At 42.3% G+C, this 5,306-nt stretch overlaps 1 pseudogene; it reads left to right on the top strand.

Annotated features, from left to right (window-relative positions):
• Nucleotides 1-1,904: 1,904 nt before the first annotated feature.
• LOC116825045 (olfactory receptor 6F1-like) lies at nt 1,905-2,827 on the top strand (annotated as a pseudogene).
• The last annotated feature ends 2,479 nt before the right edge of the window (nt 2,828-5,306 follow it).

Here is a 5,306-nt window from a genome sequence, read left to right as displayed (position 1 = left end):
CTGAATCATCAACATAATTATTTACTAAGTTTACACCAGTTACACTCGTGAAAATATCCTGAAGATGGTGAAGTTTCCGAAGGGTCATTAAGTGAAGAAAATGGAGTCAAACTTTATATTAGGGTACCATTTATAAATGCTTTATAAATCGGCTTTGCAAGATTAGATTTTTATTGCTAAATGTGCTAAACGTCAATTTTACCTTACACACACAAACCGATAAAATATTTCCATTGATAATAATCTAAATGTACAGGTAAGCAAAGTAAATAAAATGCTGCCTGAGAACTTATCAGAGTTTAATTTAAGGCTATTTACTTTGTGTATTTTGACGTATGAAGTTGACAGTTTGTGTTTTAAGGGTCATAAAGTTTTAAATATGTGAAACTCAGCATTTACAGGCATTAAATAATTATTGTCTGACCCACCCATTGTCTGTCCCCCTTCTCATAATTTGGCACAACTGTGAAAATTTAAATAGCTAAAATTAGGAAAAAATGCTTAAAAATAAACATTGATATTATGTGCTGAAATTATTTAAAAAAAATCTGTCCAGCCTTCCTAGAAATGATTAATAGATTATATATATATATGTTATACCACATACTGTTAATTAACTATTTGTTTAGTCCACCACATGGTGATCAGGCCTCACCTTGCCCCTTGTGGATACATTTTCTGGGTGAGGGATTTATGAAAGAGGACATGTGGCAAGCTTCATGGTCCACAGAAAAAGTGACAAACAAGTATCTTGTCTCAGACCACACTCAATGTCAACCAGGATTTGATTTACCACAGAGACAAGGGAGCCTTCTGAAACGATTTCATACTGGACCTGGAATCGGTGCTGCAGTGGAATTTCAGAAGCATTATGTCATTGTAGGCAGCCACAAACCATGACTCATATCATTGAGGACTGCAAAATGACTCAATTTCCTGGAGGTCTTCATGCCTTGAACATTGTTGATAAGAACACTCTGGCTTGGCTTAACCGGATTACATAGACCAAACAATAGTAGTAGCAATGATAATAATAATAACAACAACAATAATGATAGTATGTTAGAGACATGAGCATTATATGTCCCAGACAGTTATAAGCACATCAATAGAAAATTTTATAAATGGCTGTAAATCAGATTTATAAGCAAAATATTTTGACTAGTGGACTCAGTACAAATTGCTTTAAGCAATTATGAAAACATCAATTACTAATCCTTCATGAACTATTTATTAATGTAAATTATGACCAAAATTAGAGGTGAATGGAGTCTGCCAATCTGTGGTACCATCACAGCTACCATTGGTCAAAGGAGGCATAAGTCAAATATGAGGGTATCATGAACAGCAACAGCGGATTGTCCTTTTCAGTGTTAGAGTTGGGAACCAAGTTGCACACTAGAAGCAGGCCCCTTTAAGATGTCTCAGAGCAGATGTCCCAAAACAGAGGGACCCCAAATCAGAGTCGTTTTTGAAAATATATGAACTATAGGACTCTTGGGTGCAGTTTCAGGCTCTGGGTGAGGAGTGTGTTTGAATAGCTCGGACAATGGAACAGGGAATCAGGGTTCTGTTTCCAGGTCTGGGAGTCAAATGGGTGCCCATCTCTGTCTAATGCTCTGAGCCGACAATATGCTGAGGGCTCTGGGCTCCCATTGAGAGTTTTGAGCAGGGGGTTGGACTAGATGGCTTCCTGAGGTCTTTTCCAACCCTGATCTTCTATGATTCTATGATTCTATAAATGTGCACGATACCATACAAGTTCTGTTCAGCATCCCGATATATATGTGATTGCTCACGTCATTGTCTATCAACAATGATATGGCTCTAACAATATCACCTATTATTTATTTGTCTTCCCTTTACAGTTTCTTGTATTTTGGCACGTACACCACCTGGCCCCAATGGTGAAGGGAAATCAAACCAATGTGAAGGAATTTATTCTGCTTGGGTTCCCTGGATCTCGGTATTTGCAGATCTCACTCTTCATGATATTCTTTTTAATATACCTCCTGACGTTCACATGAAACACCACTATCATATCCTTAGTGTGGACCCACTGTTGTCTCCGCACCTCTATGTACTACTTCCTCTGCAATCTCTTCTTTCTGGAGATCTGGGTCACCACAGCCTACATTCCCAACATTCTTGCCAATCTCATGTCACAAAGCAAAACTGTCTCCTTCCCCAGCTGCCTCCTGCAGATGTACTTTGTTTTCTCCCTAGGCTGCACTGAATTTCTACTCCTGGCAGTCATGGCCTATGATCGTTATTTGGCCATATGCCACCCATTGCGCTATCACTCCATCATGAACAACTCCTTGTCCACTCAGTTGGCCCTTAGCTCATGGGTAGGTGGTTTCCTGACTATTTCTGTGCTAAAGTTTCTGATCACTAGGTTGTCCTTCTGTGGTCCTACAGTTATCAACCATTTCTTCTGTGACATAGGTTCTTGGATAGCGCTCTCCTGCACACACACCTGGTTGAAATGGTGTACATTGCTCTTTCCTTTATTGTTGTTCTGGAGTCCTGTGTGGTCACCCTTGGCTCCTACATTTCCATCATCTCCACCATCGTAAGAATCCCATCTGCGCAAGGCCAGGAAAAGGCCTTTTCCACTTGCTCTGCCCATCTCACCGTTGTGGTTATATTGTACAGCTGCTCCATCTTTCTGTACGTCAAGCCTTCTAAACAGAACTCACTGGACATGAACAAAATTGTCTCTGTCTTCAATACTATTGTGACACCATTGCTTAACCCTTTCATTTACACTCTAAGAAACAAAGATGTCAAAGAAGTCATGATAAAGGCTTTCAGTAGGACATGACACAATTGTTCAATGACCTGGATATCATTAATTTAGGCAGACAGAAAGTGAAACAAGTGAGCCAAGTGAAACATCAAAACATACCACTATTAAATACATTTGTCTGGTTATCCTAATAAATACTACTACTACTAATAATAATAATTAATGCAGAGTTTGGCCCAGGGTTTGGAAACTATATTACATGGGCCTGCTTCTCATTCACATAAAGCAGTTATAATACACCTGTACCCCGATATAACGTGACCTGATATATCACAAATTCAGCTATAACATGGTAAAGCAGCACTCTGGGGGTGGGGGGACTGCGCACTCCGGTGGATCAAAACAAGTTCAATATAACACAGTTTCACCATAACGCGGTAAGGTTTTTTGGCTCCCGAGGACAGCGTTCTATCGGGGTAGAGGTGTACTAATTTTTCAAGCTCTTGAAGACTTCTTTATGCTGATGGAATGACAGAAAGGGGACGTGTCGTCGGGTGGTGGCCCTCCTCCCCCTCCAGATTGGAGGGAGGCCACACCACGTCACTACACCATCGGGAGCTTGGCCTAGTATTTGGCGGGAATGAGCATTTAGGTGTTAGTATCCTGACTAGCCTAACGAGATTGAATTCTCTAATAGGCAACTAGCCTCTGCCTGTAGGCAGAAACAGGCTCTCACAGGGTCTCATATGCCCTCACCCTGAGGCGGGGGCTGAACAGTCAAGAGTCTATAGCCCATGTGATCTTTAAGCAGGGATTGTGCAAATACTCTGGTCAATTGGCCCTGGCCTCTTGATACAGATACAGAGCAAACCCAGTAGTCAATCAGCTCTGGCCTCTGGTTGCAGAGACAGAGTAAACCCTGTAGTCAGTTAGTTCAGGACCCTTATTGCAGAGCCTGAGCAAACTTTAGATGTCAGGTGTCCTAGCTCCAGCGGACGGCGCACGGACACAGGCCCATGGACCCAGCAAGGGGAGGCTGCCACCTCCGCAGTGGAGTGGCATGTGGGATCTGGGCTCACCCGACTCCACCAGACCCCGACCCAGGGTCCTAACTGTGGCGAAGCAGTCCACTACTGGGTCAGCGGGGATCCCAACTGCAACACACTGACCATGCCTCAGGCAGAGCTGTAGCCAGACTAAGGCTGGCTATTCCTGGGTCACCTCCTCCTCTCAGGGTGTACCTGGGTCAGCGGGCGTCCTTCAGCTCTTCTGGGTAGATGGCCGATAGCAGTCCCAGTGGGTCCATGGCAGAAGCAAGTTCCCTGGAGGGCAGGGTGTCGCTGGGCTCAGCAGCAGGGTCAGCACCCAGGAACGAGCAGGATCCATCTGCCTATCTCAGTGTCCTAGCACCAACTGAATGTGAGGTCCCGTCTTTTATGCTTCCTGTCCTGGTTGGAGGGGTGAGGCAGACCTAGCTCTGCCCACTTAGGTACAGAGAGTGGTTTCTCCCCCTCTGGCTCAGAAGCGGTCACACCGCCTCATTACAGACTGTATTTACAATGAGGTCATGTCCTCATTGTTTGTGTGTAAAGTAGTCTGATAGGAGATATTTTTCTATTTTACCCAGATAGTTGCTTGTGACATATAGCACTCAGACACTTTTGGCTAATCTCTTCATGCATTGTCAGCTCTTTGCTTATATTCCAGAAAACCTTGATCAGACTGTCTGAAAACTTGAAGATTGGACATGACTGCAAAGCTGTGAAAATACTTTGTCACACTGATGTAATCCTGATGTGGTTTAACAAACTTTTACATGATCTGACCTCTCTCTCTCGCTCTCTTACATCCTTTGACAAGGGTCTACGGCCCAAATCCTTAAAGGCATTTCGGTGCTAAAATCAGATTGGCACTTTCAAATGAGCCTAAGGGAGTTAGACATGAAACTCTCATTCTCGTGGGATTTGTGAGCCCAGCTCTCTTAAGTGGTTTTCAAAATTGCAACCTAAACAACAATAAAACATATTGGAGCTAGGTGTTGGTAAACCTCACATTTTCAATACTGCGGATGTAGGCTTGGAAGGTTTCGATTTTATCCATAAACATTGGTAAATATCGAGCTCGCTATACACACACAAGCTGATGAAAACATATTTCCATTGATAACCATAGAAATGATAGCTATTCAAAGTAAGAAAAATGCTGCTTGACCACTTATGAGAGTCAAAATGCAGTGGTTTAGACTTTTGAATTAGGTTTGTTACAAATGGTCTACCAAATGAACAGTAAAAAAGATGCAATTTGTTGCTTTAAGGATATTTAATGTGCATATTTTGATAGGAAAGGTTGAAAAATTTTTTGCTTTAATGGTTTATGAAGCTTAACATATTGAATCTCAATGTCTGTTGTCATTAAATAATTGTTTGCTTCCCCATAATTTCCAAAATTGTGAAAATTTATATCAATTGTGGCAAATTGCCGGTACTGTTCTGCTGGGTCTCGCGCTTTCTCTTCTCTGGGGTAGGTTCAGGGCGCTATTGCTTGCCTCTGAACC

This window comes from Chelonoidis abingdonii, chromosome 14 (assembly GCF_003597395.2).
Source record: "Chelonoidis abingdonii isolate Lonesome George chromosome 14, CheloAbing_2.0, whole genome shotgun sequence".
Lineage (NCBI taxonomy): Eukaryota > Metazoa > Chordata > Testudines > Testudinidae > Chelonoidis > Chelonoidis abingdonii.
This window is presented reverse-complemented; position numbering and strand designations above follow the sequence as displayed.